Source organism: Emydura macquarii, unplaced genomic scaffold (assembly GCF_026122565.2).
Source record: "Emydura macquarii macquarii isolate MOO-44397 ecotype Brisbane River unplaced genomic scaffold, CSIRO-AGI_Emac_v2 contig_1876, whole genome shotgun sequence".
In the NCBI taxonomy this organism is placed as follows: domain Eukaryota; kingdom Metazoa; phylum Chordata; order Testudines; family Chelidae; genus Emydura; species Emydura macquarii.
The window spans coordinates 7,188,265-7,212,826 of NW_027132013.1; positions in this window are offsets into that span (position 1 = coordinate 7,188,265).

The following is a 24,562-nucleotide window of genomic DNA, read 5'->3' on the forward strand; positions in this document are numbered from 1 at the left end:
AAGGTGCTACAGGACCCTCATTGTTTTTATGTGATTTGTGTTTCTCTTCCAAAGATTTTGTACACTGTTGAAAGAAAATAGCAGATAATGTCTGTGTGACCTGTCCGTGCCTAAAATAGCCCACCTGAAAATGCCAACTCCACAGTTTGCAGGGCAGACAGCAAAAGGAGAGCAGATTCTCCCAGACTGGTGGCTAGAACTACAGTTAGGTTCACCAACCAGTCACAAACAATGATCCTGATTCTCCGCAAAATATCACATTACCAGCCAATCCTTTAGTAATTAAAACTAAAGGTTTATTATAAAATTAAAGGAACCAATGAGAAGAGAAATGTTAAATGATCAAAGCAATCAGACACATACAAATGACTTTGAAGACCATATATATCAGATTCTCAGCAGAATTGTGGAATTTACAGACTTGTACAGTTCCTCTGGTGCACATCCAATACCTGGATTGGTCTCAGTCCTTTGTTTACAATTTCAGTTGCAGATGAGTTGATCCAGAAGTAGGAAGCAGGAATAAAGACATGATGGAGATAGTGAAGCTGCATTTTATAGTCTCTGGTCTGCCATGTGGCTTGTTTCAAACACAAGCCCACAGCACATGGGCAGAGAAAGGCACTTACAGTCCCCCTGACCATAGGCATGTCCCACACCCTACATGTCTTGATGACAGTGTCATAGGTGGCATCCTGGCTTCTCTCCCTGGGCTCATTGTAAAGGTAATGGCCCTCAATGAGTCATCAATGCTGATACTAATCTGTCTAATCAGCACAAGTTTTTGGATACAGTTATATATCACACATATGCATAACTTACAGTACAAAGATGATACATACACAAACAATATTATGCTTAGCAAATTAGAACCTTTCCAATGGTACCTGACATGGCATATCTCATATGAATTATTGTAATTTTGCAACATTGATATCAATAATATTATAAATGGTCACCCCTAATACAGACAGCATCACACTCTGTTAATACTCTCTGGATCTGTTTTCCTCTTGAAATGTTAACATTGAATCCTGTTAAAGGTAGTGGTAATAACATACATACTTTATGGTAGAAAAGATCTTCAACTCATTAAGAACCTATAAACATTTTAACTGTGACCATATGATCTTCTCTCCTAATCCTGAATGACTGTGCATTCACCATAGACCTCACCCATGTTCTAGTCTGCTTCCATGTGACATGTACATTTTAGCTTCTACATCAGGTGTAAAATGTCCATTCTAGCTTAAAAGTGAGATGGAAAAGCCATGAATAAGAATTGAAGTCTTTGTGTTTGTTTGTTTTTCCTCCTTAGGAAATCAGTGCAAACTTTTAAATCAAAAAGTTACAAATACTGAAATACCGTAGATCACATGCCCCCTTCCTGAGCCATTATAACTCAAATATTAATGAATCCACAGAAAACATTTAGGCAAAACCTTGGGTACCCTTATGCGGGTGCATTAAAGAAGAGAGAGAGAGCAGGGAGCATCAATCTCCCAATTTCACTCATTTAGGACTCAGGTAAAATCCAGATTTAGCACTCCCTTGACTGCTAGGAATAAGCATACCTGGTAGTGTTTTGCAGAATGAAGGGGAAGAGCCCTGCAAGGCTGGGGCACTAACATATGTCTGCAGATGCTGGAGGAAGCACACTGAACTTTGCAAAAGCAAATATAAGGAATTATCTTTTAGAACATTCCGCCAGTGCTTCCTGGGACATTGTGCCTTGGTCTATTCTGCATAGACAGAATGAAGCATCACTACTCAGCTCCAGCAGCTCCAACCTCTAGCTCCAGCACTCCAGAAAAGGGTCAGACCACATTACTTCCCACAGACTTCTGCAAAATGAGGCATCCCAAGAAACACCTTTTTAAGTTATATAATTGAAGCAAAAAATCATCTTTGAAACTAGGTGAAATTTATTGATTTCTGTTCATAGTAGTTTGGATTTAGGTTCCACAGGGATCTGAGCTTAATGAACCCAGCAACTTGAAGTGAAACTACCAAAACGGCAGGTTTTCAGGTACATGGAACTAGGACTGGTGCATGTTTTCCATTGCTTGAAGCATTGCCCAAGTTACACTCAAAATGAAGCTCCAGTGTCTTTTAAAACTCAAGCCAGGTTCTTCAAAAGTTGCATGAATTTATGTGAATCTTACAGCAAAGCTAGCCTGAATTTCAGGTTTGAATTTGTCATTTAATTTCACTGGGAAAATACACACAGCTCAAATCAGGGCTTGTCTTCACTTACCTCCAAGATTCAGCAGCAGTTGACCGGAGTTACGCAAGCTACACAAAACACTTGCATAACTCCCATTGACTTCTCTACTTCTGTTCTGCGCGCCGTCTTCACAGCACTTGAGGAGGTGGTCTTAATATGTTGATTTCTTGATTGACTGAGCAGGTCTTCCCCGCTCAGTCGATCCAGAGAAGTCGATCTGACGGTGGCAAATTTGCCTCCATCAGTGAAGACATAGCCTCAGTGTCTTACATTTTTATTGTTGTAGATACAGAGAAAAAATGTTTTTAAAAGTGTCTCCTCTTCCCAAACCAAACTCACACACACAGACACAGAGCGATGAAAAAGATCTGATTGTTCATCCACTCTATTCCCTTGCTAATGCAGGATTGTTTCATATACAATATATTTTCTAGAGTTTTGTTCAGTCCCACTTTAAAGCCTGAAGGGATGGGATTTTCCTTCCCAAACATGTCATATATCTTTGATGCCTTTATTTCTCAATGAGGTTTTTTTCCTTAAAGAAGGCACCTTGGTCACCTTCTGACAAAGTGAAAAAGCAAGGTCTAAATGGATTGTTACTTGTCTGAACAGCAGCTTCTCTCATCTACCCAAGCAACAAAGAGTGAAAATACTTATCACAAATGTTTGTTCCAGGTGCAAGCTGGCTAAGTAAAAAAATCTTGTATTCTCAGGTTAGTAATAGGAGACCTCTTTAACAGTAGTGTTATAATTTGGCCACTGACAATTCTGGAAGAATAGCTGGGAAAATATAAAGAAAACTGATTGGTGGAAAGGCAATAAAATATGTAAATATCCACTTCCTCATACAGAGTGTGCAGCCAATGATTGTGGGGTCCACAATGTGGACCGGAATTTATTTCTTTTAGTACGTACCTCCCTTCTCCAAGTGATTTATGAGTCTATTGTAGCATTATACCCCTCTTTAAATCCAGAATAACTATGCTTTTGTTTCATAGGATTTACTGACATTCAAAATCTGATTTCTTATTATTGTTAATGTAGTTTAATTATCCCCAAATTCTAGTTCTGATTGGCCAATCATTTCAGAATAGAGAAAAAAATTGCTTCTTTGATTAAGAAACATATTGCTAAATCATTTTCATTTAAACCAGATATACTTCTGGTATGATATGTGGATTAGGAAGTCTTATACTGCAATTATTTATCTTCAGGTATACAATCACAGAAGTAAGAGACCTAAGTGACCTATGTCAACTTATCTATTCCCCCAGTCAATGCAGAATTATTGTATGCAGTATATTCTTTAATGCCTATGCACTTAAATATTAAATGACTCAAGTGAATGGGTTTCCAGCACCTCACTTTGAACTCTGTTCCACAGCATAAAATAGATCTTGTCACAAATACATTTTATATTGATATTCAGCCTGAAATGTCTTTAATGTTAATGCTTACTTTTATCCTGTTATTCCTAATTATAATCCTTTGTACACACTCTGGCTAATTTATCACAGTCCCTGTTCAAATGTTTGTATAATTATTCTGAGTCAAAATAATCAGAGCATATTTCAATCATTTGAACTCTGCAATATATGTAAGACCTGTGCTCTGTATTTTGCATTTTATTTTAGTTTGCCACAAAAGCAATCTAGGAACTGGAGGGTGTGATTTATTAGAAAAGATTAGCAAAGATAAATATGTGTAATTTAGCTAAGTGACACCTAAAAGGGGGGCATAGTAACAGTTTATGAAGTTTTGAAGGATGGTAATAACAAGGAGGGGTAAGAATTATTTAGAGTGACGTGAGTTATAAGTAGAAGTAATGGGATTAATTTAAGAAAGGGAACATTTAAGGCTGAATATAAAGATAAATTCCCTGACAGTAAGATCTGTTAGGCAATAAAACAATCTGTCAGGGGAAGTGGCTGAAGCCCTATTGTTTGGGATTGTTTTATATATGTGTTCCGCTTAATCAATCATTTTGCTAAAATATTATAAAATAATTCTTTGACCAATCCTAACACATTCTGACGTAATTCTTTAACCAATTATACTCAGCCACCTTAGTTGATTTAAATATTGCACAATGAGTTATGCGACAGACAGAAACAATCAAAGAATCAAGCAGAAACCATTCAGATAAACAGCAGAGAAGTGAGAACCACAAAGACCAAAACAATAAGGAGGTATAGATTTTACAACCACGACTCTTGATAAGTGATTCCTTGCCAGACAGAATGCTATCAAAGAAAGTTTCCTTTAAATATCTTGAGATCTGTTTCTTTATCTGGTGGTGGTAGGTATTATTAGGACAGTAGTGCCTTTTTAACAGCCCGATATTATATTGTCTGATGTAATTTCAGGAATGTGAAGATATGACTCCCTGCTACCTTCCTTATGGCTGCTGTCTCTCCTAATATGGCTGCTACTGCTTAGACAAAAAATCAAGACCTCAGACCTTACAGGATGGTGCAACCTAGACTGGGCAGTCACTGGAAAATATGTTAAAGGGAACAATCCTGCACTGGTACTGGCAGAGATTGAATTATCAAGTACATTTTCCATCTCTAATTTCTATGAGTCTGTGATAATTCAGACTATTGTTGTGTGCATGATTAAGTTCCCATTTTGGTTTGTGATTGTTCAAGGCCTGAATCTACCATCTTTACTCATGCTGAGTGGCACCTAAGTGGTTTAGATTATGTTAGAAGGGCGTAGCAAGGGACAGTTTCACCACTAGGAGTAAGCCAAGGGAAAACTTGTGGTCCAACAGTCTATAATTTCCCCCTTTCTCCAGAGGATTTATTGCTAGCATAAACCAGGAAAATCACTATTTATGGCTATGCTAGCCCTCAGGTGGTATCTGGTGGGACCCAGGGCTCCTCCCTGCTTATTTGTCCAGGCATAGAGTAAGAATCTGTATAGATCCTCTTACATCTGCATGGCTGAATAAGGTAGCCTGAATAAGGGGTTAAGGGTGTGCAATCCAAATCACCGTCTAGTTTAATGGTATTATTCATTGTAAGAATAGCAGAATGTTGGTGATCACTCTAAGAACTAAATATCAGTGGCACTTTTCCTTATTATATTTCTGTACAGGGAGTCATCCTGCAAAAATGAAAGGGCTGCCTGTAGGTAGAATTCAATTAATATCAGGGCTTGATTGAGAAAATAAAATACAGTTGAACCAAGCATGCTTACACAATGCTCATCATCTCATCTGACCCAGGAGTTGTTTCATGTTGTGCGAAAAACTAGAAAAGACTAGACCATCTACTTCTTGTATAAATGGGGAGAACGTAGCCAGCCAGGAGTCAGTTTCAAGTGAGAAATTGCTCTAGGATTTCTTTGTCCTCAGCCCCCTCTCCTTTGGTTCCCCTATCCTGTGTGACACAAATTAACAATGCTGGAATTTAAATTATGAAAGGCATATCATCAGTTGTATTAAGAAGAGTTAGTAATCTAACTGGCATGATATATCCCATGGATGACACACACAAAAAATAGTCTTTATTGAACTGAATGCTAATTACAGACAGAGTTAATTCCATACAACTGTCTATTGCAACTATATTGTATGCAGTGTACTTGTAGCTGTGTCAGTCCCAGGATATTAGAGAGAAAAGGAGTGTGAGGTAATACCTAAATACCCCAATAACAACACATGGGTGAAACCAGAAAATCATTATGAACTCACACTGGAAAATAATAAAAGACCCAAACACGCCATCACCTGTGGGTGAACACTCTTCACAAAGCAATCACTCTATATCTCACCTATCAGTCTTCATCTTCAAAGGAACCCCGCATAACACTTTCAAAAGATGAGCCTGGGAGCTTAAATTCATTATTCTACTAGACACTAAAAATCATGGACTGAACAGAGACATTAGATTTATATCTTATTACAACAGTCTGTAACCCACTAACTTCCTCTTTTTTGTTCAGTGAGTGCAGAGGTGTTAATGGGCCACTTTAACTTGAATGGTCTCTTACAATAAGTACTAATTACTTACGCTAAACAATCTGTTCCATTTTGCTGTGATACTGGGAGTTCCTTTTCCAGACTTGAAGAAGAGCTCTGTGTAGTTCAAAAGCCTGTCTCTCTGACCAACAGAAGTTGGTTCAGTAAAAGATATTATCTCATCTTTCTATGGTACATATGGGAAACTATGCCAGCAGGGTGGGATAGCAAGTAGAGAAGGGGAATTGCAGAAAATATTGCAATGAAGAGTCTGCAATTTCAATTGCAATGCGTCAGTGGCTGACTGAGTGTCACAAACTGGGAAATGAGAAAGCAATTTTCAAATTGTAAAGATTGATAACTTTCACTGGCAATGGCCTTTGCTAGTAGACATGACTTGAATGAAAATGTACATGGCCTTCATCAATGAATAAAACTTGCAAAGACTAATTGAATGGAACTAGCAGAGATAATACAGTCTAGGCACTGGCAGGAAGTCTTCATTGCTATCAGCATGGACATAGAAACGTCATAAAGTTAGAGAGAACTGCAATAGGAGAAGACCCATTTATAAATGGTATATACTTGTTCTCATCATTTTTACCTGCAATATGTCTTTAGGAATCAGTATGTTTAAAATGATGCATGGAAAGTATTGCTCATATCTGGAGTGTTACTAATTTATTTTGCCATCCTTTTATGCATTGAGAAGTTCCTGACTCCACGAGTGGTCAATACTCTCAGTAAAAATAGGTTGACCACAAAACCTCATTCAGGAACAACCACATTAGAAAAGGGATAGTGGTTGTGTTTGTCTCCCCATTATCTCGGGAACAGATTGGGAGTCGGCTTGTGCACCCCAGAAAGTAGTGAAGGGGTGTAAGATGCTCCATTATTCCCTGAATCCAGATTGCAGGTAGCAGTGTGGTGAGGAGAGAAGTTGCCATGGAGCAACATCCCTTCACCCTGTGTAAGTGGACAGGAGCAGGTGGCATGGGCTGAGGAGTGTGCAGAGCCTTGATCAGGGTACTTTCCCCACAAAGCAGGAGGGAAGGCAGATTTTTGACTCTCAGGGCTTGTTTATAGTTAGGGTGATCAGATAGCAAATGTGAAAAATCAGGATGGGGATGGAGGGTAACAGGCACCTATATAAAAAAAAGCACTGAATATTGGGACTGTCTCTATACAATTGAGACATCTGGTCATCCTATCTATAGTGGGCCACTCATGAAAGTTAAGGTGAATCTGGGTATTGATTTAACACCTTTAGTTGCTTTACCTTCACTTTCCTATGTTCCCAAGTAGACATGGCCACAGAGTTGCATTTTTCTTCCTGGGGTGCCCCTGGATAGCACAACACTGCACAGCCTTTTATTAAGGGTGAAATGCTGACTGATACTTAGGACATCTGAGAATAATATTTTCCTTTTAAAAACTGGTGTTTAACAGAAGTCACCTACTACAGGACAGACCCAACAAAGAAAACAACAGAACACCACTGGCCATCACCTACAGCCCCCAACTAAAATCTCTCCAGCACATCATTACGGATCTACAACCTATCCTAGCAGCTGATCCCTCACTTGCTCAAGCTGTGGGAAGCAGACCTATCCTTGCTTACAGACAGCCCCCCAACCTGAAGCAAACATACCCCTGCAACCGTACACCATACAAGAAGAACACTAACCCAGGAACATACCCCTGCAACAAACCCCATTGCCAGCTCTGCCCACACATCGACTCTAGTGACACCATCACAGGTCCTAATCACATCAGCCACATCATAAGGAGCTCATTCACCTGCACATCTATTAATGTAATATATGCCATCATGTGCCAGCAATGCCCCTCTGCTATGTACATTGGCCAAACCGGACTGTCACTACGCAAAAGAATAAATGAACATAAATCAGACATAAAAAATGGTAACATCAATAAAGCAGTAGGAGAGCACTTCAATCTCCCAGGACACTCTGTGGCTGACTTGAAAGTTGCTATACTTCTACAAAAAAAACTTCAAAAACAGACTTCAAAGAATAGTTCCAGAGGGGTAGCCGTGTTAGTCTGTATACAGCAAAAACAACGAGAGTTCTGTGGCACTTTAAAGACTAACAAATTTAATAATTGCAGGCATAAGCTTTCGAGAGACTTCAGCTCTCTTCTTCAGATGCAGATCTGAAGAAGAGAGCTGAAGTCTCTCGAAAGCTTATGCCTGCAAATATTAAATTTGTTAGTCTTTAAAGTGCCACAGACTTCAAAGAGAAACTTCAGAGTTGGAACTCATATGCAAACTTGACACAATTAAACTGGGTCTAAACAGGGACTTGGAATGGTTATCTCATTACAAGAAGTAATTGTCACTGTTCACACATTTTCACCTCCTAATCAATGGTTGTGAATAGGCCTCAACTACTCTAACTGAATGGACTTTGCTCATACCTAACTTCCCCATTGTTGTTACTTACCCTTAGATGTATATATATATACCTCCTCTCTGATTTCTGTTCCTTACATCTGAAGTGAACCAAAGTGGGTTACAGCCCATGAAAGCTTATGCCTGCAGAAATTAAATTTGTTAGTCTTTAAAGTGCTACAAGACTCTTGTTTTTTTCTTTTGTTTAACAGCAGTTAATGACCTTTTTATTGTTGATCATTTTCTACTAATAAAATGCAAAATAAAGTATTAAAACATGCAGCAAACTAGAAGCCATGTGCAATTTTCTTTGGAATATAGTATTAACATGGTGATCTCACCAACGTGTTGTATTTGTGTTTTTTCTTTTAACATTTCAATAATGTCAAACAAACATCATTCTGAATGCTACTTCCATTGAAATCAATGCCAAAACTCCCATTCACTTCAATGACAGCAGGATTTGGTCCATTGTCTAATGCTGTAACCCTTGCCTAAGGCATTGGGATGCTAATGTGTTCACATTATTGATTCGCCCCAGGGCCTGTCTCTCATGAAAAAAGGTGCATCAGAAATTAGAGAGAAAACAATCACCTTAAAAATTGTCGGAGAAGCATTATTCACTCATTATCTTCTTTCAAAGAAATAACATTCTCCCATTCTAGAGATCTCAAAGAAGCAGGCAAGTGACAATAAATAAAAGCAAAGCTCATACCAGCCATGACTCCTTATAAACAGTAGAAGCGCCAAATCTATTGGCTCTTAAAAATAAATAAATAAATAGAGGTAAAACACAAGAGTACAATATGCCTTCCCAGAGCTATGTTGAATGTATTCTGTTGTTACACTCAACAATTTAGGTCATTTACAGTCCTCCTGGAATAGTTAAACTAAGTGCACCAGGTAAATGGTCTTATGACTGCAAAGGTCTTAATTTATGCAAGGTCTGAAATGTAGCGTGGTTCTCTAGTCCTATATGGACTGTAAGCCAAATTCAGAGGTCATATAAATGATCGCAAGTTACACATCTGCAAGGTAATATAAGCTGGTGTTATGTGGATGGAAGGGTGGGATCATAACTGAAAAAGTATTTAACAGGAGAGTGAAAGATCCATTTTCCATACCATTTATCCCGCTTTATTCCCCTTTCATCTCCACACAGAATATCTTTCTGAAGCCACAGCAATAGCTGCAGGGCTCCCAGATGGACATGCAGAATTAGATGAACCTGGCATCAACATTGGACACAATTACTTTGACAGCCCCCTAGTATAAACGGCAAAAAAAAGCACAAAAGCTTGTCTTGACACTGAGTGCATCAAGGCCTTGACACGCTAAGTACTTGTTTGACACACAAAACAACCTGTCTTCTCAAACTGACATAGGTCTTTCTGTATCTGTCCCACTCACTGATAATAGAATGCAGGGAATAGTGGGTCCATTTCTTTTTTTTGGCTGCCAGGACTTTTGTGTGTGTGTGTCTGGAATGTTTATTTGCAGTGTGTTTCCATTGATTTCTGACTAAGTTAATGAAAAAATGGATTAATGTCTGTACAACATTTTAATGATACAAAGCCATTTGTAAGCTCTATTTCCATTTTTGTTAAAGAATTACCATGCATGCAATATTTTACCAACATGTGTTTCTCTTGTAACAGTTCCATAAGAGCAAACATTGTGCAGGATGCTGCTCCCATTACAGTCAGTGCCCAAACTCCCATTGACTTCAATGGGGGCAGGATTAGGTCCATGAAGTAATATTGTAACCCTTACCTAAAGCACTGGAATGCTAATGTAGTCACAGCATTGATTTCCCCCTCGGCTTGTCTCACATGAAACAGGTAAAATAATTGGTTATGAATATGCATGCTTAATAAATTTCTGTGAATATTTGCACTTGTGTTTGCTATAGTAAAAGGATCTAACTGGCCTTTAAAAACAGGGGCCCAAAGGTGTGAGGTCCTAATAACCTCAGTTCCATTTTTTTAATTCAAGTTTAGGGTGCCCAGAAGTTTACAGTTTTGGTCTTTAAAAAATGGAAAGCCTGGGAAGCAACAAAATGTAACTGGAGGCTGTGAGTCTATGATTTTGCTGGCCTTCGATTCAATACTCTGGGACAAAAATTGCCTTCAAGCAAACAGGAGTGTAACTCTTACAGGCATCAGTGGGAATTGCGTGTGCAGATTGGACATCCCCACGTTTGGCTCTCTAATAATATTGGAGTGGGTTCTGATATCTTTGATCTGATTCCTCCTTCTCGCCATAGTACTAATAATTTCCCTTTATTGTAATAAAAAGATAGAAGTTATTTAGGTTCTTCAGATGCTTGGATTGCATCATCAAGAAGATCAGCTTTCCAAGGAGGGTGAAAGACAAGCCAGAAGCAAGCGCACTGGGGAAGTCAACTGTCTTTGATGGAGTTTGTGTGAATCACCAAAAGAGAAATTCTCAAAGTCCTGAGGGATGTCTGGCTCAGCACCTGTGAAAACGATCTTTGCCCTTCATAGCTCCCTCCAAGCCACTCTGGTAAATGCAACCGTCAAAGCCAATTGTAAAGAAACCCACATTCGACACAAATCATTTTGCAAACTACCACTCCATTACATAGCTACCCTTGCAGATAGATCCTTGTTCCTACTCATCAAGAATCCACACAGCAACTCAGTAACGAGCCTTGTGGGCCAGAAGGTTCAATAACATCACTCTTTGTCTTTGACATATATATGAGATGCCTCAAAGAGTTTGTGCAATCTCAGATATTAAAAGTTGCCTGTCCAAAGGTTATTCTTTACTATTTATAGTACCTTATTTACTCTTGGGTATTGGCTAGCTACTGGTGTTTTGACCCAAACAATATCAGTCTCTCTCTGTCTCTGAATAGGGTGCTGTGGTTTTGTGTGTGTACATGTCTGTATTAGTTGCCCCCATGCGATCCCTCACCTACTGTTCTGATTTTTTTAATTCTCTCCATTCATCCAATTGTATCTTTTGCTGGATTTATTAGTCAGAAATAGTGCAAGACAATCAAAATAGGACCAGGGTGCTCCAGCTGTCAGACAACTGATTGATTAATAGCAAAATACATCTGATTGTGAGGTTCAGTCCCCTTCCCCTAAAATGCAGTTATTTAATATGTTTCTGTCACAAAACCTTCTCAGCTGACAATCTTTATGGAACAGCCATCTGTTTTTGAGGATTACAAATACTTTATCAAAATATTTATGACATGTTTCTCCTGAAAGATGATATCTTCTCTTTTTCAATAGATTAATGTCTTAAGGGTAACTGCAAAAGCTAAGTATACAGTGAGAAAATAAACTTTAAGATTTATCTAATTCACCAGCAAGTGACATAGCCCAGAGCCTGGGTCCATTTTTTATTGTCATAGGGATATTAAACTAACATCAACACAACCAGAGCTGCTGTCATTTTATTAACAGATTTAAAGGTCATGTTAAATAAAAAATAAGTAGAATTTAAAATGGTTAATTTGAGGTAGCAGTTTCCTACTACCATTCCTACTGATATGCTAGCAACTTGCCTCTGTTTCCATGCCATTTTGATGGGAATTAGAAGATATTTCCTGTCAGGTATTCATCTTGAATATATGCTGATACTTCAGAACATACGGGGACTTTCCCCATTCGTATCAGCTAATTTATACAATTATTAGAATTCATTATTTATATTACAGGCGTGACTAGGGCAGCAGCTAGATCAGGGCCCCATTGTGCTAAGCATTATACAGGCATAAAGTTAAAAAATAATCTCTGCTCCTAAGTCTCTACAGTCATAAAAACAAGATACAATAGACGAGTGAAACAAATAAACAAAAGGCGGGAAGGAGAGGACCAGTAAAGAGAGCACGCTTTCACATAGACTAAATGTGTGCACAATTTGTAGTTGTAAGAAGCTAATCAGTAGCAGTATTGCTCACCACTTGTCTAGTCATTATCAGATTGATGCTTTCTGTAGGCATCCTGGTAGGAAATGCTTTAGAGGTCAGGTTGGCCATTATAGATATATTTTTTTAAAGCAAGTCATATATTAACCTTGTTAAGAGAGCTTAGACTTCACTTGCTTTTTTAATAGTTTGGACTACAATGACTTTGATTTGCCCTCCCTGAGTAATACACATTTTAATAGATGCACGTATTTGGGAGAAGAGGCTTTTTCTAGTTGTGTCTAGGAGGCATATAAAAATAATAATACTATTGAAGAAGCTTACATAAACTTCTGGAAACACAGTATCTTTCAGAAATATCATGTGTATTTCACCAAGTTATTTCAAACTATTACTTTTTATTTTATTTGATTTCCCTTTTATCTTTTCCCATCATCATGAGACACTGCAGACTTCCACACCGATAGCCTTTTTTTTATATATTTATTGTTTTGAACAGGAATTAAAAAGGCAACGTAAAACAATTGCATGTTCTTTTCTTCATAATTTTCTTAGGTTTAAAGAAAAGAGATTTTGCCCCTCACCATTATTTTTCGGTAAATATTATCATTATACACTATGGAAATATATATTTATTGGCAAAAACAAACAAAAACCCTTCTACGTGCAACACAGCATTCATGCACTGATTTAATCCCAATCCGGCAAACATGATCTGTATGTGCCTAATGTTACTCATGGGAGTAAATATGCATAGGTACCTAAGTGTTTGCAATGCTGGGGCATAAAAATGGATATTTTCAGAGTACAAGTGTTGGGATTGCTGCACTGGACAAACTATGCAGTGTGTGTATGGCTGAGGAATGTCTATTTACCAAGATAGAGGGAGGCAACACCTGCCCATAAACTATATTGCGGCTTCAGGCACAGTCCTGAGAAAGGGATGAGGCTAAATCCCAATAATCCAGGAGAAACTCTCAGTGCCTTGGAGACACCCATCTGAAGCACAGCTCCTCAGGATCACCCGTCTCTTGCTGAACTATCGGGGGTGAAATCTACGATAGCTTTTTACAAAGTACAATACGACCCCCTCTACAGATGGGTGGGGATTGGATTTTTCATCTGATGGGACATTCCACGATTTCAAAATTCTTTTAATTCAAAAATGGAATAAAAGAAAATAAAAATTTAAAAAAAAATCAAAACATTTAGTTCTGATAAAAAAAAATCCAGTCCGATTTTGACCCTTTTAAAGGTTTTTTAAAAAATGTTTTATATTTTAAGAAATTAATTTAATTTTTGAAACTTTTTGTTTCAAAAATGTGAAAACACGATGTTTCAACATTATCAAAATGCTTGTTTTTTTTTTCTAAATAAAGTTTTGTTGAAGTCAATACTTTACTAAAAATACTTAGATTTTGATGAAGATGACATTTTTGTAAAACAAAACATTTCAGTGAACTGTGCTGGGAAAGGGAGCCCCTGTTAACAAAGGCAAACACAAAATCCTGCTGAAGGGGGACAATAGCAGATGGTACATACAAATATTGTTTAAATACTGTTTGGGCATTTTCTATATTTCTGTAGTGAAAAGACCTACTGTATAGGTGAAATTCCAGCTCCGCCAAAGTCAGTAGCAAAACTTCCATTGACTACAATGAGGCCAGACTTTCACCCTGTGTCTTTTAGTATCTCTTCTACCAATCAATGGTATGCAGTGGCATATCATTTTGTTTATTTCTAAGATTCAGTCTCTGGTGAACATCTTCTCATTCAGTCACTGACTCACACGATGTCTCAAATTCATGGAGATTTTCTAGTACTTTTCATTTTGACATTGACTTTAATTAGGTGTATCTCAGGCTTGCAAATTTGAAGAGCATTTCATAAAGGCAGGCAGTTTTCCCACCATGTATTTTTTCTAAGCTGTCACAACATAGTTCCTGCTAGCACAAGAATATTGTTTATTAGCCTCCCAAATACACCAACTGAAAATAACAAAAGTCAGATATTATGTTTGGCTGAAAACATGCTCACATTCCCAGCATATATCAGAAGGGTGAATATGTAATTTTACAAAAGGAAATGGTGTACAGTCACACTGTTTGAATGTGAGTTCAATAAATTGTTTAACAGCAAAACGGGTAAAATTTACAATTTTGACATTCAGGAAAAGAAAATGGCCAGAAAGGTAAATTGCTCCTATTTTAGCTGAATGCAGCAGCAATGACCGGTCATTGTTATGGTAAAACAAGATTAATTTGGGGGATAGAAGGCGGAAATGGCATGGACAGAACAACAAGTCTCTGAAAAGGTTAGAGCAGATGTGTGTTTCAATGGGCAAATCTGTCATACTTCTGTTCTGGATAACGTATGCATTTCATACAGCAATGTTATTTTATTAATAAACGAATGGATGTACCTTCATAAAACAAGTGAAATGTCTTACACAGTATATGCTGCTACTTTTTGGAGGGTATCTATGCAATATTTATGTCTACTCCATTCACTGTATAATCTACAACCAAGAACCTAGCTAAGCAGATAGATTGATTATGTAGACAGATTTCTGAATACAGGATAAGCCCCTGCTCTCAGCCCCAGGCAGCTGACAGCAGGAGCCTCTTCTCTCAACCTGGGTGGCCAACAGCGGAAAATTGTGGAAAAGCAATCATTCGCTTTATTACCGCAAGGAATAAAGTCCGTTATTTCTTTTCCGCAATTTACCATGGCTTGTCCACAGCTCAGTCACAGTTTTTTGACAATCATCCCACAATTCAAATAGGGCCTTAGCTAGATCCCAAAGTCCTTTTGCAAACTATAGGCCCAATTCTGCAATCATAGCAGAGACAACATTCCCATGTCAATTATGATTTAACACCACCTTCCTGAAGCATTTAGGTGTTTTCTTGGAGGTCAAAATATCTGCCAGGCTTGAACTTGCTTAGCTTATAAGAGCTGACAAAATCACAGAGCTAGATATTGCGGTTACCACAGTAAGGAAATAATATAGACAGAAACAGTTAAATACTTCACCATAATTCATTGCAATATCTATCATCTATCAATCTATCTGCTATATTTATTGAGCACCAGTCACCATACTATTTATGTATCAGTTAGCCAACCATGATTTTAAATTTGCTACAGAAAAATAAAAAATGCATTAGCTGTGCAATGTGCAGAGGAAATAGTTGCCATGTGTTTAAATGCCTGGAATATTTTCAGCAACCCTGGAGAACAGAAAAGGCATTCTACTGGCATTGCAAGAAGCACATAAAGTGTTTTAAGGGGAGCTTACAATTAGTCTTTGTCATTGATTGTTTGACTTTTACCATGATATGCTGGCACTTCAATATTCTTAGGATATAACTTATGCATTCATACTTCAAATGTATTATTCAATTACTCAATTACTTATTCAATTCTTCAATACTTTAAATGTTTTATTTTAAGGGCAATATTGTCATTAATAATTTATGCTGCAAGTCAAAGACTGGGTTAAAAATACAAGGCCAAACATTTCTTCCTGGTGACTACATAAACTACAATGAAGTTACAACAGGGATGATTTTACCCCAAAATAACTTAGTTTTAGAGATGGACTCACATCAAAAGAACTGGAATTTTCAAAGCAGCAGAGAGGAGCTAGGTGACTGACTTCCATTGATTACCCCTATTCTCTATTGAAGGTTACCCCCTATGCTCTATTGAAAGTCCCAGCCAGAATTCAGGTCCAGATTTGAATTTTGATCACCTGGAAATATAGGGAGTTTCTTATCAGGAGTTTTGGTCTGATTCCATTTATGGTTGCTTTAAACTGTAACTGTTGTAGGAGATAGACTGCGAGGTGTACTGTCTTCAAGGCTGAGACTTATGCATGCAACTCTTGTTAATACAAATAGGATTCAAACCTATAAATCCCATACCTACACACCACAAGCTAAGACAATTCTAGAATGATTTTTCAAGTATGACTAACAAATTATCAAAGCCTTATAAAACAATTTCCCTGAATTAATCCAAACCAGTTATTCAAGCCAAATTGTCTAATGAGCCACAAACCAGCTCCAAAATTTACATGTGCAGTTCTGCAAATACCCAAATAATAGAATTTGCAAAAAGGATCTGCTCACATGTTGCATATGGAAATTCTGAGAATGGTTTGAGTCCCCTTTTAAAAAAAAATGTCACTCTCCCCAGGTTTCTTGATTACAAACAGCATGCTATCATCATTTTCTTTATAATTACATTTCTAAATAAAATGTAGAACAGAGTTGCTGACAAAAAAATGGAACCTCAGCTCTGAACCATTTCAATGTCGGTGAAGTTGGGAGTGTTGGATTTGGATTCCTGGACTCTGAACCAACTCTTGTTGATTGTGTTCCAGGTCAGCTGCAAAACGAGAGGTTTTGTTTTTGTTTTTTTCCTACTTTGAATTTGGATATAGACAAAATCTCAGGAGAGTGGCACAAAATGGAAGAGCTCTCACAAAAACAAGTCACATTTCATGGCATTTCATCCAAACAAAATCTGAGCCCTATCCCTGACTCATCCTTGAATCCTGATCCTAAATCCTTGTCTTAACCTCTGGATCTGAGCACAGTTTCTTCATTCCCAACTCTAATTAAGAGGGATTCACATAAGAAGGGATGAGGGATGGAAAAACTGTTTTCTGACCCGCTCTAACAGTAATATCACAGAGATTGAGCAGGGGGGCATAGCAGATGATAAATAGCACGAGTCTAATATGTGATTGTAGATGAAAAACAGGCCAGTACCATAATAGGGTATATTAACAGGAGTTTCCTCAAAACAAACACTGACTAGACCTCGTTTGAAATATTGCAGTCAATTTAAGACACCATATTACAAAAAAATGCATCACCGAAGTGAAAAAAGTTAAGAGGAAAATGTCAAAAAGAAATAATGCTTTGGAAAATAAGATCTGTGACAAAGGGGTAGTTAGGAACTGGAATAGTCTAGTCACGAGAAAGAGGGATTGAGGAAAGAGACATACTAACTGTGCACAAAACCATAAATTATGTCATGAAGAGGAGAGGCCTCAAGTATTGTCATCAGTGAACATGGACTGAAAGGAATACTAAGTTAGTGTTGCAGCAGTGGAAATGTAGGTTTATATATTAAGATTAACATTATAAGACAGTTCAATAATACACCAAGGTGCCATGAAGAATCAATCTTTGGAAACCTGGAAATGGTAGACTTTACACTCATCTATAACATGGGACGTGGTTATTATGATTGAACAAAATCCCTCCTGCTGTAATAAAAGGGGGATGGACTAGATGACCAATGTGAAGTCCCCTCCAGCACAAATGATTTTGATTATCTCTCAAAACACTTATTAGATTTGTGTGAACGTATAAAATGCCAAGTTTGCTTGTGACCTTTTACCAACAGAGAAATGTGACCTTCTACTATTGGTACTAATGGGAGTCAGAAGGACATGTGTTAGTAGGATATAAACCTTTAATTTAATCTTAATGGCTAAAACAAGTGTGAGAGGATTAGATTTTTTTTCTGTGTTTTGTATTATTTTCAGAAGAATAAATGCACACAGAACACAGTATTTATGTTCAAAGAGCATGTAAACTTGATCACCTTTTTTTTTTAATAGTGTTTTTCCTTGTTTGTTTTATTTAAAAGCTCAAGTTAAATCTAGCCAGGTGTAGTTAAAATTTAGATAAGTCCATTGCATGAAAGAATAACTTTTGATTATAGTAAATAAAAAATTGACTTTAAAGCCTTCTATGTTAAAGGGAAAGGGCTACACTGAAATTAAATAGGCTTTGGAAGTTTAGCTGAGACTCAAAATACAGCTCAAATATTACTGAAAAAAATAGGAGGTTACAAAAGTTAATTTGCAACAATTTCTACTTTCAGCTACACTGGTGTAAATCCAGGTTAACGCCATTTAAGTCAGTGTTGATTAGTCCAGGTTGTGCAAACCCTTACATATGAAAGTGTTCCTCGCTCACAGACATACGTTGCTTTCACATAAGACAAATCCAATAGTGTTGTATTAGTGCATTAGAACACGAAGTGAATCTGATCAGTGTAGTTTAATTTCCAGGCTGAATAAAATTCAAGGAGTAAACAAAGAACATCGTTGACTAAAAGAAATTTGATCTTAATTCTTTCATTTCAAGAATCAATATTTTTAACAATGTAGGTAAGGAACTTCAAAAATATATTAGATTGTCACGTTAGCATATTTTGAAATTAGATTACAATTTTACAACAGACAAAGAAAAATATCTAAACTACAGCATGTAACGGGTTGAAAAATATTGTTATTAGTCATAGATTTGCATTGTCAATATACCCAGGGATTATACACTGGCTGTTGACTGACTCAAGATTTCATAGTTATTCAGCATTACCAGATTAAAAAAAAAAAAAACCTAAGTACTGCTCAACTTTAAAGAAACAATGAGAGGATTTTGGAGGGACCACCATCTGAAATTTTATTACTCTTTCTACGACCACCTTCACATTTTCTAATTTTACTTTTTTTCTTCCAAGGACTATTCCTCCAAATTTACCACTTGCAACTCCTGCTGTCTAGACTGTAATTGCATCATTATTCATAAAGCAAAAACGTTAAGGAAAACCTCAAATGGCTGACGAGACCCAATGACATTTCAGAACTTGGAGGTTTTTGCCTTTTATTTTCATTTTGCGACATGAAAAACATAATTCTCTGGGTTCACACGCCTAACTAAGGTATCTTTATAGAGTCTGCTACCCTTTTCTATATTCTCTGTTCCAGATGAATCTCCTTCACCCACCCACCCCATACACGCCCATACAACCCAATGCTTCCATTTTCTTGCCTCTGGGAGTGGCGTTAGCAAGCAAACCTTGATGAGGGTGAAGAGTTATACCCATCACTTTTAGACTATGTCTGTAGTAACCACACAAGTGCAGACAGATAGGCTCCCATGCTGTATCTGTGAGGAAATGTATATTTTTTTACATCTGTAGCAGGAACCAGATGGGAGGAGATCAGGAAAGGTGCTTGAGAGGCTTTAAGGAGAGTGGGTTGAAATGTTTTGAGAGTTTGACAAAAACTTTGTATGACACTGTCACAATTCAGGGCCACTGTACCTGTATTCCTCTCTATGGAACAGCAACGGCACTCACACTGAGGCTTCTGACTCCCCTAGCCATCATCTCTCTTGGGTAGAGATGCATCTCTTTCCTTTCTAACAGGAGCATTTCCAGGCTGCAAAGCTCCTTGACTCTATCATGAATTCACCCTGCAAGGCAGACCAGCTAAACACGCTTTGTTTTCTCTTTATAGCAGGTACACAGCATAGTTGCTACAATTATAAGTTGCCACCCAGCACTTCCTATGCAAGCATATTTATTCTTAGCATATAAGCATTGCAAAGAAGATATATTAAAAACAATAAGAGAACCTACACACTTGTTAATAAGCTTGCCAGAGATCCCCCAACTGTCTCCAATATGAGGTCTGGGAAGGTAATCCTTCAAGCCCCAAAGGGGTCACTGTTGCTCAGCTTAGAACTAGCATACAGTTTTATGTGGTCTCTGTAAACCAAGTTCTTCTAACCCTTCCCTAAAGATTGGGCCCAGAGATCCTGTCCATTTGATAGATCAGGAAGAAGGGCCTAAGTCTGTTTAAAACTTAAACTGTTAAAACTATGCTATTTATCCAAAAATTCTTTTTGTCTGTTGTTCCCTGGAGAAGCCAATTTGAACTAGAATACATGAACCTCTCCAGGGCGTGGATTCAAAGGGCTCATAACCAGAGAAATTAGCATCCCTCTTCCTCCCAGGGAAGATAACATACAATCTCCCAACAACACATAAACAATGGCCATTTTAATACCCAAAAGATACTGAACTTAATTCAATACTATTTAACTCAATTCAATAAGGTTTTCCAGAACTCTTTTAGTTATTCTTTATCACAGAATCAACGGTTGGCATAAAGAAAAGGAAAACGAAAATGTCAAAATTCAATCTTTCACAAACCTTTCAGTCTGATAAGCCTAGGAAATATCCTGAATGGAAGGAGTGTTTCCCCATATTTGGACTGCAATAAAATTGAACCCAGAGCAGCAAAACACAGACTGGCTTGTTCATTTTTGCCTGGGGATGAGGCTGAAAATATTTATAAATTATTTGTCTTCACTAAGGAAGGAGATAAGAATAACTCTGACATTACTCTTAAAAGGCCAGTGAACATTCAGTTCCAAAATGCTGCATAATACACAATGGTTCACGCTTCGGTCAAAAAGGGAGATTGAGGATGAAGGATACCGGATAAGTCAGAGGAGGAGGAGAGAGGAAGGACAGTATGACAGATCTTCTCTTTGAAAGCCAATCAGTTCTTGTGAAAGGAAGAAAAGGAAGGGGAAAGAAAGCACATCAAAGGTAACAAATGAGAGATTGCAGCTGTGGGCATGGGAGTCAGTGAATCTGGAGATGAGTCAGTGACTGCTGTTTGGCATGGAATATGGCAGAACAGAAAGGGGAGAGAATAAAAATGTAATGGAGGAAGTATACGTAGTAATGAGACTTTCTCTAGAAGTGCCCAATGGGATGGGAGTAGGAGCAGAGAATGAACATTTGTGGTGGAGCCAGGGTTAGGGGAGGGTGAGATGCTGTTTGTGTGGAAGAGAGGGGCTAAACTGCAACAAGTTTGCAGTTAAAGCCAAGGTGGCTTTCTCCTTTCATTTCCCACTGCATTTTTGTTATGTCAATCTGTGTCCCAGACGGGAAACACACTGTTTGATCAGATAAAAGATATGTTATCAAATAATAAATAAGGTTACAAAAGAAATCCAAATTGAGACACCAGCACTGTTGTTTATTTCTTCAAAGCTTGTTTTGCAAGACAATTTTATTAGCATTTCCTGCCTGTCATTCAAAACAAAGAAAGGTAAAAACTAGGGCTGGGAGCTTTAAAGCTATGAAACTTGGATCCCCAATTCATACTAATTCTAATGAGAATCTTAAATCCAAATCTTTTAGGTGACCCTGCAAATCATAGGCTAGACTGCTAGCAGAAACTGCAGAATAACTTCTGTTTTTACCGCATTCATGGTGTAGTAAGAAATGAGAGCTTAAGGCCTGTAAAACAGGCTAAGGCGTAAATGGAAAAAGCCGAGTGAACAGAAGTATAAGGGGTCACTCAAGTTAACTGAGACTGGTATAGGAAAGTGCTGATTCTGCAAGGTTGTAAGACTGCCAAAATATTACTAAAATATGTAGTGGGTATAAGAGGTACCAAGATACTAACTCTCTGAAATGACACTTTGATGGGTAGAAATGATACATGGAGTGGCGGTGCCCAAATCAGCCAATCAACGGAAAAAGGTGGTATTAGACTACGTCAGGAGGGTGGCAACTACCTACGTGAAAGGGGCAGACCGAAAGTGTATGTAACAGTGTATAAAAGAGGATGTCAGAGGGAATACCGGTGTCCAGTCTGGGGGATAACAGAAAGTCCCGCCGTTGGGCTGAGACCATTGTAACGCCGCCAATATGAAACTGACCCAGAGATACTCTGTAAGTCATTTCTCATTGTGCCGCACACAATAAACCCAGCTTGGGCGTCTTCGTTACTCAGCTAATCTGTGGTCGTGTCGACTCATTCGATCGTGAGAGCCATCTCAGTTTCCTGCGCAGAGCTGGGACAGCATCTACACAGGGACACACACACGCAGCCTACACTGATAAACATCGGTAACCAACACACCGAGTACCGCACATGGAAACATGGTTGAACTCAAACTTATGCATAGAAGAGTGACAAAGTCAATGCAGTTTTCTAAATTTATTTTGGTGTAACTGAGAGTTGAATTTAATTCAGTGGAGCATTCTACATATGTAACACAGCAGAAATAGTCCTGAGACGCTGGAAGTATGTGTAATACAAAGTAGGAAGTGGCCTGTGTGGAAGTCCCGTGCCCAGGGTAACCCCCTGAAAATGCCAAGGTCAGGGCAGGCTGCAAATGGAGAGCAGATTCTCCCAGCACTGGTGGGTGGCACTGAAGCCAGACTTCCCAACCTGCCACAAACTGCACTTCTGAATCCCCACAGAAGCCAGTACACAAATACACACACCTCCCTTTACTGCATTTCAGCTTCTGGCTCCCAATTAGCCACTGGGTCCAGTAAAGAGACCAGTTATTCAAACTCTATGCTCTTTACTAAAAAGGTTCCCTCTGACCCCAAGGGGTCAGCCACAGTACCAGTTCAATATAAGTTTGGATCTTACCTAAAATACCACACTGCCAGCCAATCCTTTAGTAACTAGAACTAAAGGTTTATTGTAAAAAGAAAGAAAGAAACCATAAGAGAAATGTTAAAGGATTAGAGCAATTAGATACATACAAATGATTCAAAGTCCATATACATCCGGTTTTTAGAAGAATTGTGGAGTTGCAGGCTTGTACAATTCCTCTGGTGTACATCCAGCACCTGGATGGGTCTTAGTCTTTCAGTTCAGTTGCAAAATGAATTGATCCAGAGGCAGGTATATGGCAGTAGTTAAACAGGTACCAAGACAAAATGGTTTCTGTGACTTAGCCTTATATATCCTATAGCCCTGGCCAAGCGGTCTTGTGGAATATTACAAGAACTAAAATGGAATCCAGAGTCACATGGGCCAATCCTAGTAACTCTTCAGATATGCCTTTAGTTTCTTCCTGGGCCCCTTGCATATATGAGTGTCTTAATGGGCCATTAAGCAGGCTATTGTTCTGCTGCCATCCTATCTGATGTGTTGCCCAGGCAGCACAATTTGAAATACAGATATATCTATATCTATATCTATATATCTATATATAGATATCAAATATATCTATAATTTCCATTTTACATATTGCACATGAACATAAGTATTATCATCTGACTTAGCTCATTATAACCTTCCTAATAGTACCTGACATGGCATACCTCACATGAATTAATATGATTTTGACATATTGATGTCAAACAATATAACAAATGCTCTCCCCCCCATCTACCCAGAATGACAGCTTGTATTAACTTGAAGCTCCTTAAGCCTTCCTACTGGTTGCTTATCCTGCTACATTCCTCTCCTCTGGCTCCTCAACATGTACATTAAAATATATCCACTTAGATTCCTGAGCAGCAACCTGCACACAAATAGACTCAGAATCAAATGGACTAAATTCATAGGTTTGGATTTCAAACATCCCGTCTAAAAAAAGTTAAAGGGTTTTTAAATTTAAGGGTCTGGTTCATCTCTATCATTAAAAACAAACACAGAAAAATGTAAGGCTGATGAGAATACTGGTGTTGACAGAAGTGCAGATAAGTTTGTCATAAAAATATTTAAAAGACAAAAAAATTAGCAAGTGTTCACAAACTTGAGAAAATAAGAAAAATCCAAGTCTCAAAACACAAATATTGTTGGCTGTGGCAGTGTTGGCGTCAGCTTGTATTAAACAAAGGAAGAGTTTATCCAGAGTATAAATTACACTATGAAATGGTAGTAGTAACTGTACCAGACAATATATATTAGAAATGCACCATCCCAATGACACATTAATAAGTTCAATTGTGCCGCAGTTACTTTGAAGAAATTGAATTCTCAGTTAAGGGGAAGAAGGGGAAAAAGGATTTTGCATGCCTATTATCCATATCAGTGCATGCATAAATCATACACAGAGCAACTTCTTGAAGAGCTAACTTAGTTCCGATCCTACTGGCTCGGACAGGAAAGTAACCTCGACATAATGGCTGCACATTGATCAAGGATCCTGATTCGAACCTTACCTTTCACAATTCATTATTTTCTGTAGGTTTTTATACCACCATCTAATCATGAGCAATAGTCATGCAGAGAAGACAGGAAGATAGGGGATTCTTTTTTAAATGAGTATAGTGGGTTCTAGTTTGATTTATAACATTCTGCTGCAATAAAATGCTAATGTCAATTGGATGGAATACAAGAAAATATTACAAGGTCTTTTCTCAACTCTTATAAAGCATCTGGTAAACTTTGGGTGTAGATATAAAAAC